The following is a 12,649-nucleotide window of genomic DNA, read 5'->3' on the forward strand; positions in this document are numbered from 1 at the left end:
TATCCTGGGGCGGGCTTCTATTTTGTCAGATGCATTAAAATAGGTCTTGATTAAAGAGTAGTAAAAAGCTGCAGGTTCTCAGCCTTCCAACAGTATAGGGTACATGAGGGCTGAAAGCAAAGGTTGCCACAGCTATTCTTAGATATTACTCAGCAAAGTACAGAACTTCCTCTTTGAAGCTGTTTTTTCCTTCAGCAAGAGTGCTTTTGCTGACTTGCCAATCGCAAACTGAAACAAGGAAGGTGTAGTAAAGCTGTATCGTTAAAATGTATTGGTTAAAATATATTAGCCAATTGGTCACAGATCTAGAAAATTTAAAGTTAGCCTTGTAGCAAACTTGGAAGTGAGTTAATGTGCTTGAAAATAGTCCAATGGCTTTCAAAATCAAAAGATGTGTTTCCAATGATAACTAACTGAATGTAGGATTGTTCTACATGTTTATTGCAACATAGGCTAGGCAATTTGTAAAATCCACTTATTGTGTCCGATGGGCAGGCGCTGGCATAGTGTTATTATCACTAGACTGGTAATCGAGAGATCCAGGTTAATGCGGGTTCAAATTCCACCACGACAGATGGTGGAATTTGAATTCAATAAAAATCTGGAATTAAAAGTCTAATGATGACCATGCCGATTGTCATAAAAACCCATCTGGTTCACTAATGTCTTATAGGGAAGGAAATCTGCCGTCTTTACCTAGTTTGGCCCTCCAGATCCACAGCCCTCTGAACAAGGGCAATTAGGGATGGGTAATAAATGCTGGTCTTGCCAGCGACACCCACATCCCATGGATGAATTTCCCAAGATAATGTTAAATATTTGGGCTTCTATGAACATTGTAAAATTCTTCCAATAGATTTCCCTCAGAAATAAAGAGAGTTTTTGCCAGAAGAATCCCAGCATCTCTATGGGATAAAAAATAACATATTTTTCTTCCAAGTAAACATCAGATTATTTGGTGAATTGCTACTATTTCACCTGTTGTTTTGGCCAAATGTGCAACATCTGGAACATGGCAAGTGGATTGCAGCAGCCACAGTGGATAAATCACATTTCCTGTAGTAAAAGTGTTCCAATTGGTCTAATATAAAGGTAGCATATGCACAATCAGAAATGACATTAATTAATCCTATGTCATCTATTTTCAGCCTTGCAAGCAATAGATGGCCTGGGAGGTAGACTTCAACACATAGCTTTATAATTAATTATATTGGTAAAGCGTGCAAACGAAGTTCGAAAGATGCATTTCACTGTGTACAACATAACATTGAAACATTGACAGGCTGTGTCAAACCAGAACCACTCTAATAAACAGGAATAAATGCTATGTGCTATCTAGTAACTGAACCAATAATATAGGGGATCCAACATACTTGGTTTCCTGAGAGGCGCTGCAAACCACAAACAAAACTTCCAAGATGATAAAACTTCTACTATTCGCCACCAAATGAGGACTCATATCATATCCCTTGTGAATGTTTAAATGAAGTTGATATTCATTGCTGTGTCACCACTGGTGGGAGAGGTACAATTACCATGTTTGCTTAAATAGTTTCCATTGTAAATATGGAAAAATAATTTTACAGTGGAAATATAGACAGAATGTGAGCTTAAGATGGGGATTGGGTTCCTCATGCACTATCCAATTATGCCAAGGCTAACGCAACTCTACCTGAAGCGCTCGATTTTGATTTGCATGTGCAATGCGATGGGAGATCAACAAGTTAAAATTTAGTGGACTGAAAATCAAGTGCTTCACATGTCCAGTTTTCCAAAGTCCACTCCAGCCAGCAGCATGTGAAAAATTTAGCCTTAAATATTTAAAGCTGCACCCATCAGCCACCCACCTATGCGTGCCATAGCGTTCGGTCCTTGGGCCCCAGCTATTTACAATCTATATTAAGGACTTGGATCCGGGGATAGAAGGTACTATAGCTAAATTTGGAGATGACAACAAAATAGGTGGGAAAGTAAGCTGCAAGGAAGAAATAAGAAATTTACAAATGGATATGGACAGGTTAAGTGAATGGGCCAAAATTTGGCAGATGGAATTTAACGTGGATAAGTGTGAGATTATCCATTTTGGTCGGAAGAATAAAAAGGCGACTTATTATTTAAATAGAGAGAAACTTCAGAATGCTTCAGTGCAGAGGGATCTGGGTGTCCTCATGCATGAATCGCTGAAAGCTAGTATGCAGGTACAGCAGGTAATAAGGAAGGCAAATGGAATTTTGGCATTTATTGCTAAAGGAATAGAGTATAAAAATAGAGAAGTGTTGTTGCAACTGCACAAGGCATTGGTGAGACCGCACCTGGAGTACTGTGCACAGTTTTGGTCCCCTTATTTGAGGAAGGATGTAGTTGCATTGGAGGTGGTTCAGAGGAAGTTCACTAGATTGATTCCAGAGATGCGGGGCTTGACTTATGGAGGAGAGATAGAGCAGTTTAGGCCTATACTCGCTAGAGTTTAGAAGGATGAGAGGAGATCTAATTGAAGGTATCTAAGATGCTAAAGGGGATAGACAAAGTAGACGTGGAGCAGATGTTTCCCCTTGTGGGGCATTCTAGAACGAGAGGCCATAGTTTGAGGCTAAGGGGTGGTAGATTTAAATCAGAGATGAGGAGGAATTACTTTTCTCAAAGGGTTGTGAATCTGTGGAATTCACTACCTCAGAGTGCAGTGGATGCCGGGGCGCTGAATAAATTAAAGTAACGGGTTGAAAGATTATGGGGAGAGGGCGGGAAATTGGAATTGAGGCCAAAATGAGATCAGCCATGATCGTATTGAATGGCAGGGCAGGCTCGAGGGGCTGAATTGCCTGCTCCTAGTTCTTATGTTCTTATTAGCTAAGGAAATTATAATAGAAATCTGCCTTTTGAACCTGTGGCCCTCTTAGTAGAGAGAAACGGAGGATAGTGATGCTCAAGGTACTTGCATATTATGAACTCCGATGTCCTGAGACAGAAAATATGTATCTGTTTCTGATAGTTCCTGCTGCTGGGACTCACTCAGTATGACTACAAAGAGGTGTGGGAATAGAGTAGTTGTCAGATTGTTGAAGGCCTTCATTAGCTGATCCCCAGCATGGTGAATGTCAAGAGGATAAACTGAATTAGCTCAGAACTCAAGATCTTTAAAGCCCCAGCCGCAACATTCATTAAGAAAATAAAGAAAAAAAGTACCTTTCACAACTTCAAGATGAAAATAATATGGTTTAAAAGATGCAGTCGCACAATACACCAACTCACCAAAACCAAAGCCTTACAGTGGGGGATAGGTGCACAATGATCCACAATGGCTCCTAGTGCACAACTCCTTGATTTTGTAATTCTCATCAAGTTAAAAACCTAATCATAGATTATTTGCATATCCCTATATCTGTAACCTCTTCCAGCCCTGCAACACACAGAGAACTATGCATCCCTCAAATTTTGGCCTTGGGCACCAACCTCCTTTACCAGCTGTGTCATTCTGTCATTAAGGCCTTAAGGGAATTCTCTCCTATGCCTCTTCAACTCTCTCTGCTCCCTTATGACACTTCTTAAAAATTTCCACTTTGACTAAGCTTTTGGTCACCTGTACTAATGTTTTTCTTCTTTGGCTCGGCATCAATTTTTGGCTGATAACACTCCTGTGAAGCACCTGGAGATGTTTGACTGCATTAAAGGTACAATATCAATACAAGTTGTTGCTTGTATTGAAGAGAATTGGTGAGATTCTTTGAAAAGCTGGATGCAAATGATCCCAAGGTCCCAAAGAATAGCTAATGAAGTACTTTTTTAAAAAATGGACTGTAGTCACTGCTATAATGTAAAACCATAGAACCACAGAAAGGTTACAGCACAGAAAGAGACCATTCAGCCAATCATGTCTGCGCCAACCAAAACATTAAAAAAAACTACCTGTCCATTTTTAATCCCACCTTTCAGCACCTAGTCCGTAGCCTTGCAGGTTACAGCACTTTAGGTGCAGGTCCAGGCACCTTTTAAATGAATTGAGGGTTTCTCCCTCCACCACCAAACCAGGCAGTGAATTCCAAACAACCACCACCCTCTGGGTGAAGAAGTTTTTCCCCATGTCTCTCTAATCCTTCTACCAATTACCTTAAATCTGTACCCCCTATCAATTGACCTCTCTGCTAGGGGAGACTAGGCATTCCTGTCTACTCTATCTAGGCCCCTCAAACAGGTCACCCCTCAGCCTCCTCAGTTCCAAGGAAAACAACCCAGCCTATCCAATCTTACCTCATAGCTGCAATTTTCAAGCCCTGGCTACATCCTTGTAAGCCTTTCTGTACTCTCTCCAGAGCAATTATATCCTTCCTGTAATGTGGCGACCAGAACTGTACACCAAATTGCAGCGGTGGCCTAACCAGCATTTTGTACAGTTCCAACATTACATCCCTGCTTTTGTATTCAATACCTCATCCAATAAAGGAAATCGTTCCATATGCTTCCTTTATCACCTTATCCACCTGTCCTGTCACCTTCAGGGGCCTGTGGATATGCACTCAAAACTCTCTCATTTCCTCTGTCCCTCCCTATATCCTCCCATTTATTGTGTATTCCCTAGCTTTGTTTGCCCTCTCCAATTGCATTACCTCACACATCTCCAGATTGAATTAGCCACTTTTCCACCCACTCAACCAAACCACTGATATCACTCTGGAGACAACAGCTATCCTTTTCACTATCACCTACACAGCCAAATTTTGTGTCATCTGCAATTTCCCAATCATAGTCTCCCACATTCAAGTCCAAATCATTAATATATACAACTACAGCAAGGAGCCCAACATTGAGCTCTGTGGAACACCACTGGAAACCGTTTTCCATTCGCAAAAACATCCATCAACTATTACTTTGTTTCCTGTCGCTGAGCCAATTTTGGTTCCAACTCATCACATTCCTCTGTATCCACTGGGCTTTTACTTTTCTGGCTGGTCTGTCACTTGGACCTTGTCAAATGCCTTACTAAAATCCATATTCACAACATCCACTATACTACCCTCATCAATGCTCTTTATTACTTCCTCAAAAAATACAATTGAATTAGTAAGACATGATCTTCCCCTAACAAAATCATGCTGACTATCCCTGATTAATCTGTTCCTTTCTAAGTGACAGTTTATCCTGTGTCTCAGAGTTGATTTTAATAATTTGCCCACCACAGAAGTCAGATTGACCGGCCTATAATTATTTGGTCTACCACTTGCACTCTTTTTAAATAATGGTACAATGTTTGCTGACCTCCAATCCTCTGGTACCTCACCTGTATCTAGTGAGGATTGGAAAATGATCCTCAGAGTATCCATTTTTCCTCCCTGGCTCCCTTTAGCAGCCTGGTATAATTCAGAAATATAGGAGCAATTTTCATACAGCAAAATGTCACAAACACTGCCAAAGTAAATGACAAAATAATCTGTTCTGGTGGTGCTGGATGTGGGATAAATGCTGGCCAGGCCACCAACAGAACTCCTCTTTCCTACATGACCTTTTATGGCCTGTGACGGCATACAGGGCCTTGGTTTGCCATCTCAACTTATAGAAAAAGCAGCCATTTTAATTAAATTGACATAGCTACTTCCAAATGCACCTACATGCAATACAGCCAATCAGGTTAACAGACAATGTTTCGTCAGTACGCTTGTAGTAATTATTTAATCTGGATACTTGAATACAAAGCAAAAACAAAATCTAAATGAGCATTCTGAACTTCTTTACAAAGCTTTGTGTACTGCAGCACATTACAGCATCACACACTTCAGTTACATTTATTTTCATGCATGCTACTAGTTTACAAACAGGCCTGTTACATTTTACCTACAAGGGCTGAAATTACAAGGCCCTAGTGCTGGATTCCAGCCTTGCTGGTGGCAAGCGGAGTCAAGGAATTAGAGTGCTACAGCTCTATTTCTGACTGTGGTTGGGCCTAGTGAGGCTCTAAGCCATGGTAGAACCCTGCTGTCTCAACAATACTTCTAAGCATTTCAAAGCATACCAAATGGTAATTGCTGACAGCACAAAAAGGGAAACACGATAAACAGTTAAACAACAATTTGAGAACCATTCATTGCTGTTACCTCCTAACTGGTGACAGGTGTGACATTTAGTGTGCATGAATGGCAGGCAGATTGGGAAGGAGAATTACATGAGAAAATTCTTACGATACCAGACCAAGGCAGGTGTGTCTGCAAGTCTTTCCTAATTCAGCTGGCAGATGACACAAATAGCTTTAGGCCTAAAATAACACAGTTTAAAAGATACAGTCCAATAATACCAACTTACCATAAGCACAGTAACAGGCAGGTGGTGGGTAGGAGCACTTTGCTTTCTCTATCCACTGCAATTTATGAGATCCTTAGAAAAGAGGATCTAAACAAAAAAAAAACACAAACAAGAGCTAATAAAATTGTCATCCCTTATTTGCATAATTGCTTTTATATATGAGCTTTTACATAGTATAACATTCCAAGCCACTTCACAAGAACATAAAGCTTCATGCTGAGCCACATAAAAGACAAGTGGAGGTAGGTTTCAAGGAGCATCTTAAAGGAGAAGAGAGAGGTAGAGAGGTTGAAAGATTTAGAGAGGGAATTCCAGAGTTTAGAGGCTACACAGCTGAAAACATAGCTGCCAATAGTAAAGTGATTAAAATTGAAGATATGCAATAGGCCACAATTGGAGAGATCTTGGGAGGGCTATGGAGCTGGAAGAGGTTACAGAGATGCGCCAAGAAAAGATCTGAAAACAAGGATGACAATTTTAAAATTTAAAGCATTGCCTGACCGGGAACCAATGCAGGTCTGCGAGGTTTCGGTATTGGGTGAACGAGACTGGGTGTGAATTAGGATACAGGCAGCAGAGTTTGGGATGTATTCAAGTTTACAGAGGGTGGGAGGCCAGCCAGGAGAGCACCGAATGTCTAAAGGTAACAAGAGTGATCGCTTCGGTAGAGGATGAGCAGAGGCAGAGCGACAGACATTCGTGTTACAGAGGTGGAAGTAGGCAGTCTTGGATAGTCAGGATAAGGGGTCAGAAGCTCAGCTCAGGGTGAAATAAAAGACAAAAGGTTATTAATGATCTGGTTTAGCCTCAGGCATTTGCCAGGGAGGGGGGATGGATGTGGTGACCAGGGAATGGAATTTGTGGCGGACACCAAATACCAGGAGTTCTCAAACCGTGCACGGGGATGAGATTTTGGGGCCGCGAGCTCCGAGGCAGCAATGCCGGGCTTGCAGCTTGGACTGAGTCTTGACAGCTGCGAGGTCCCTTTAAAAGTTTGTGGGTTTTTTTCTGTCAGTGGGCGTGGCTTAATTGTCTGTTCTGAGACCGATTACTGATACAACCGCTGCCTGCTGCTTTCAGCAGTTTTAAAATCCCCCTCACCACCACCGAGCCCTCCCCGACTCAGCAAACCTAAAACACCTGCCCGCCTGCCAATTTTCACTGGTATCACACAAAGTCTGAGGCATTAAAATGTCGTCACATTGGAAAAATGTTGAGGAAGGACTGCCAAAGACAGTGGCATCAGTTTTAATGTTAATTGCAGGAAATTTCTGCTCATCTAATACTGGGTGTCAGACAAGCAGCATAAAAAACCAGGGGCAGAAGAGGGTTAGAGAGAAGTGGGAGTAAGCTAGAGTTGGGTGCCATCAGTGTACATGTGGAACCTGACTTTCAATTTTGGGTCATGTCACTGAATGGCAACATGCAGATGAGAAACAAGGGGGATGGGGAGGGGGTGGAAACTCCAGAGGGCAGTCTCACTCCGTTACAAAATATAGGAGGTGTTGGAGGAAGAGAACACGGTGAAACATATCAAAGGCTGCAGACAAACCAAGAAAAGTGAGGAGAAATAGGTTACCACAGTCACAGCCACATGTTTAATAGGTGGCTATTCATTTACTGGATCAGGCAGCAGAAGACATTCTGTGAATCACAACTGTTTTATTGTTAAACTATAGTTCTATACAAATACCAGTTTCCAACCTTTCCTTCTGGATCCTTTCCCTATCCAGAAGCAAAATCCCCCTTACCAGGGCAAAACCCAGCTCTTAAGTACAGGCTTCAATGAGCAACACCTGCTCTCAATTCACTCTGGTTTAGTCTTAAAGAGACCTGCATTTCTAACATTGTCATCACATCGGATGTAATTTGAGACTTTGATAAGAGCCATTTCAGTACCGTGGTAGAGGCGGAAACCTGACTGGAGGAGTTTAAATGTGCAGTTTTGAGAAGGTGAGAACGATTTGGGAAGCGACAACACAGTTAAGGACTTTGAAAAGGGAGTTTGGAGATGCGGAACTAGTTTTCAAGGAAACAGGAAGTGACAGGGGATTTTTTGAAGAGGGGACAGATTTGAAGGGGAGGAGGTCAGTATCCAAGGAGACAGAAATGTTAATACCAGCTAAGGAGGCCCAGGATTGGAAGCTGGGTAGTCTGCAGTTTGGTGGGTATAAGATTGAGGGGGATAAGTGGTGAAATTCATGGACAAGATGGCTCAGAGAGGGGACAAAGGGAGGGACAAAAACTAAAGAAAGAGAATTTAGGGCTGGGACAAGGTGGAATCCAGGGCAGATGGTCTCTATCTCAGTGACAAAAAAAAGTGTCCATTAGCTGCTCATGCTTATTGAGGTGAAGGTGGAGGGGACAGAAGAAAAGGGTTTAAGAAGTCAGTCTGTAGTGTAGAAGAGAAGCTGGGTGTTAACTCTTTGCATTCTAGATGATCCTAGAATAGTGAGGAGAAAGCAGGATCCAATAGTGCTCTATGTAGTCTAACTAAATCTCATGATGAATGATTGAACCAGTTGTCCACTATAAACTTTAAAGTCTGTGTTCCTTGGGTTTAAAGGATAAGGTAGTAGTTGTTACACTGACAGGACAGGGAGCTTTAAGTCTGCAGATGATCACACTTCAATATTGTGATGACCCATGTGCTTTGGGAAGCATGTGTTTTCTTTTTGTGCAATATCCCTTTAAGAGCAAAGTTAATGACAATTGGAGAAGTTGTAAAACTGCCTGAAATAAAAATGCAGAGAAAGCATGCACAAGATGTTGCAACGCAGATACAGACAGTATTCACAGCTAACGATGAGACAAAGGAAAGACATACTTTGATGGCAAATGGAAATGCCAGGTACAGTGTTAACACTACAGAGCTGTAGGAACAAATACATGCTCTTGAACACAAGATAGAGGAAAGAGGAAATGACAACTTTTTCAAAATAGAATTGGACAAGGATCAAGTTCAGTAGAATACAGAGAAACAGGGGGAGGATTAGGAGAATTTGTGGACTGAATAAAAAGGTTTATCAAACTCTCATCTGAACAGCAAAATAACCTCAATGAAGTTTTTAAAGCAGCTAAAGAGGACATTACTCGGTAGAAAAATGATCCTGCATTTAAACAGGGTGGAGTGAATTCAATTGGCCTTCACAACAATTTGGATATTTGGTTGGCTGACACTTTTTTCAGAGACTCCAACATTTAAAAACCTGCAGAAAGGGAAAACAAATTGAGGTCATGAGCTGGGTCTTAAAGAGTGTAGTGGGATCGGGTCTTTTTTTGGGTGGGGGGGGGGCTTCCTCCAAACCAACCTCCCTCCTAGGAAGAAAAGTCAGTTTCAAACTGACAGGCTTTAAAAAAAGGCCATCCTCCAGCAATAACATGCTCCAGGCAGCTGAATCACACTGAGGGTCAGACCTTCACGATTCAGTGGGAGGAAGTCCTGCCCTTCAGAGCTACCAGCCAAATCTGAGCACCAGAACTCAGTGGCAGGCAATGCTTGCACTGCGATGAGACCAATGGAGATTGAAGATGGACACTGGACCCAGAAAGGTCCCAGGACATCCAAGGTTTTGGTTGCACAAAGTTGGTGGGCTGGTGGCAGGGTGGTGAAGAGTACCAATGTGCACAGGGCAACCCCTGAATGATGTGCCCACCTTCCTCCTGCATTTTCACCAAAGTTGTTAAAATAAAACGGCCTTCCCACTCTCGCTCGCCTGCCACTACCCAATGTATTATGGCAGTGGAAGCAGGTTCAGGGCATTAAGTGGGCGCTAAGCAAAAGTGGGCAATAATAAAATCCAGCCTCAGGTGTCAAAACCTAAGCAGAATTGTTCAGAGCCTGTTTTAAAAGCTATAAGCTTTGAAACTAGCAATAAAGAAAGCCCCAAGGGTAATATCTAATGTCTGCTTGGAAGAGGAGCAGGAGAAATAGCTAAGTACCTAGGGTAAGAAGCAGTATGACAGGGAATTTCTTCTCAAGTTCCAGTTCACAACAGCCGGCCCTCAAAAGCCAGTAATCAGCAATGTTGTTCATGACAAGGTTAACCAGACCAAACAAATTGTAAAACCTTTGGATCCATCACAAATGTTAGCCCAGGGTCCAAAGGTACACAATCCTATGCAGATTTTAAAAAACATGAGGAATGCAAAGTTAACATATAACCTGTTAACCAAGGACATGGAAAAACTGGAAAGATTATACGGAATGGGAAAGGAGATCTCGAGAAGATTGAAAGAAAGTGAATCAGTTATAAAATAAACTCTTGTTTGCTAGAGCACTGGGGCCCTAAGGACCCACGCAAGTTGAAGTTTGAAACCAACCAAAATTGACAACTAGTTTTGTTCTAGGTTAAGCCTTATGGTGTTGCCAATGCAAAATGTTTAGTTGTAAAATGTGACAAAGGAAAAACATTAATAACTACCTTAATTACTGTACAGATAAAGTGTTAATAATATTAAAATGTGCTGTATTTTGAAAGGGTTGTGAAAAAAATCCTTATTTTATTAAGGCTTTTTCCTTTTGAGGGAGGAACATGTGTGACCCATGTACTTTGGCAAGCATGTATTTTCACATTGTGTGATGTCCCTTTAAGACCAAAGTGGGCTGCGGGATATTCTGAAAGAGGGGTAATTGTATCCTGATTATGACATCATTAGCTTCCAAGAAATACCCATGTTGCCATGGGGATGAACAGCTAAGAAACAAAAGGGAAATCAAAAGCTAATTGCAGAGGGTTTGGGTCAACCAGTGTTATCTGTTTGGCAGTTCAGAACACACTGAGAATTCATGTAAAAAGGAAACACGCAAGGTTCTCTCCAAATGGATCAGTTTTCTATTTGGCAGTCTTCAAACAAATCCTGGTGTTGAAACAGGCCTCAGAATAGAGAAGAGACTATGGTCTGAAATTTCATAAAGTCAGAAGGGCTCCACGCTTCAGCCAAAATAGTGTTGAAGTCCTGAACCTGGAAGCCCCACATCAAAACCTGACACCCACTATTTCTGTGGGCTGGGGTAGGGAGGAACAGGGTGGGAGTGGGTGGTATTTCACACATCCACAGTTCACGAAGGCAGCAGCTGCCTTCAAACGGAAGCAATTTTGATCATCAAAGTTTCAGAAACATGACTCATGGGTATTAGACTCAAGGGAATTTAGACTCAAGGGAAAGGTTTGAATGTTGCTCAGTTCTCTGGGGAGGTAAGGTACTCCTTTGGGAGTGTTAAGAGTAGACATGAATGTAAGTAAAAAGTGGGTAAGCTCTGAACTGTCAGGCGATTTAAATCTCCTATTTAAATTTTGAAAAATACCAGCCAGCCTGCAGTTGAAAAAAATGGTGCTTGCAATTTTACTAGATGTTTTTTGACATAAACCCGACTGCTATCGTTACAGGATTAGTGCTGCTTGGCTGCTTCCATGATCTATCATTATCACAGTGGGGGCCTGTAAATTCACAGTTTGATTGACAGCTTTAAATGATTATAAAGGGATTAGCTGTCTTTGATATGTGGCTATGGATACAAGTATTTGTTTTTATACAGGATTAAGTACGTGAAGGGATTTAATTGTATTGAATGGATTTATGTCAATGAGTGTTTTTTTTAAATATAGTGAAAGCTGAAATTGATACTCAGAACTTTATTTTATTTCATCTCATCTTGGCTCCTGAGGTCTGCCCATGGTAGACACTGGGTGAATTTGCATGGAAAGTGTAGGGGCAAAGGGTGGTGGGTGAGGGCATGGGTTGGCATTAAGTTGGCATAGGGACTATAAAAGGCCTTGGAGATGAGTGGGGGTCATGTTGGCATGTATGGCATGGGTCCATTGGGGTAGGTTAAGGGGCATAAGGTGGCAAGAGTTGATATGGATGGAGCATAGGGGGTGTGTGGGAGGAGAAAGGCTATGAGGCGTGAGGACTGTTTTTGGTTTTACAGCTTTTTTTCACAACTGAAACAAAGTTCCAGAGCACTGAGGCAGGCCTTTTAACCAGCCCTCCTCAGCACTCAGCAGCTCCTGTGGCTCCCTTGACACTCTTTGTGGGGGGTGCAGACCAGACTCCAGTTAGCAGCTGCCCCCACCGCGGAACAAAAATCTGACCTTTTGGTACACTTTCTCTTGAGCTCTGTGCTCCCAACTCAGGAGCAAAAATTCAACCCTATGTTACTGTGTTTTATACAGTTGGAAAGAGCAGAGAACAGTAGATAGGAAAACCAAGGGACTGTGGATTGGACAAAACCCGCTGCTACTGTCAGTGTTGCTGGAGCCCACAAGACCGTTTAAGGGGATCGAAGAAGGAAGTCTCTGGGGATTCTGTGCCATCGTGACCTGAGAGAGAGAGGGTTCATAGACGTGTGCTTTGTTGG

At 42.0% G+C, this 12,649-nt stretch overlaps 1 protein-coding gene across 2 annotated transcripts in view; it reads right to left on the minus strand.

Annotated features, from left to right (window-relative positions):
* fam110b (family with sequence similarity 110 member B) overlaps positions 1-12,649 on the minus strand; it is a 157,331-nt gene that overhangs the window by 84,638 nt on the left and 60,044 nt on the right. The window contains exon 3 of one of the 2 annotated variants that reach the window (XM_078540454.1): positions 6,289-6,375. The exons of the other annotated variant lie outside the window; for it this stretch is intronic. The gene's annotated coding sequence lies outside the window, so the exon portion shown is untranslated. The remainder of the gene's footprint in view (positions 1-6,288; positions 6,376-12,649) is intronic. 2 annotated transcript variants of the gene reach the window in all.

This window comes from Cetorhinus maximus, chromosome 4 (genome assembly GCF_964194155.1).
Source record: "Cetorhinus maximus chromosome 4, sCetMax3.hap1.1, whole genome shotgun sequence".
Taxonomy (NCBI): Eukaryota; Metazoa; Chordata; class Chondrichthyes; order Lamniformes; family Cetorhinidae; genus Cetorhinus; species Cetorhinus maximus.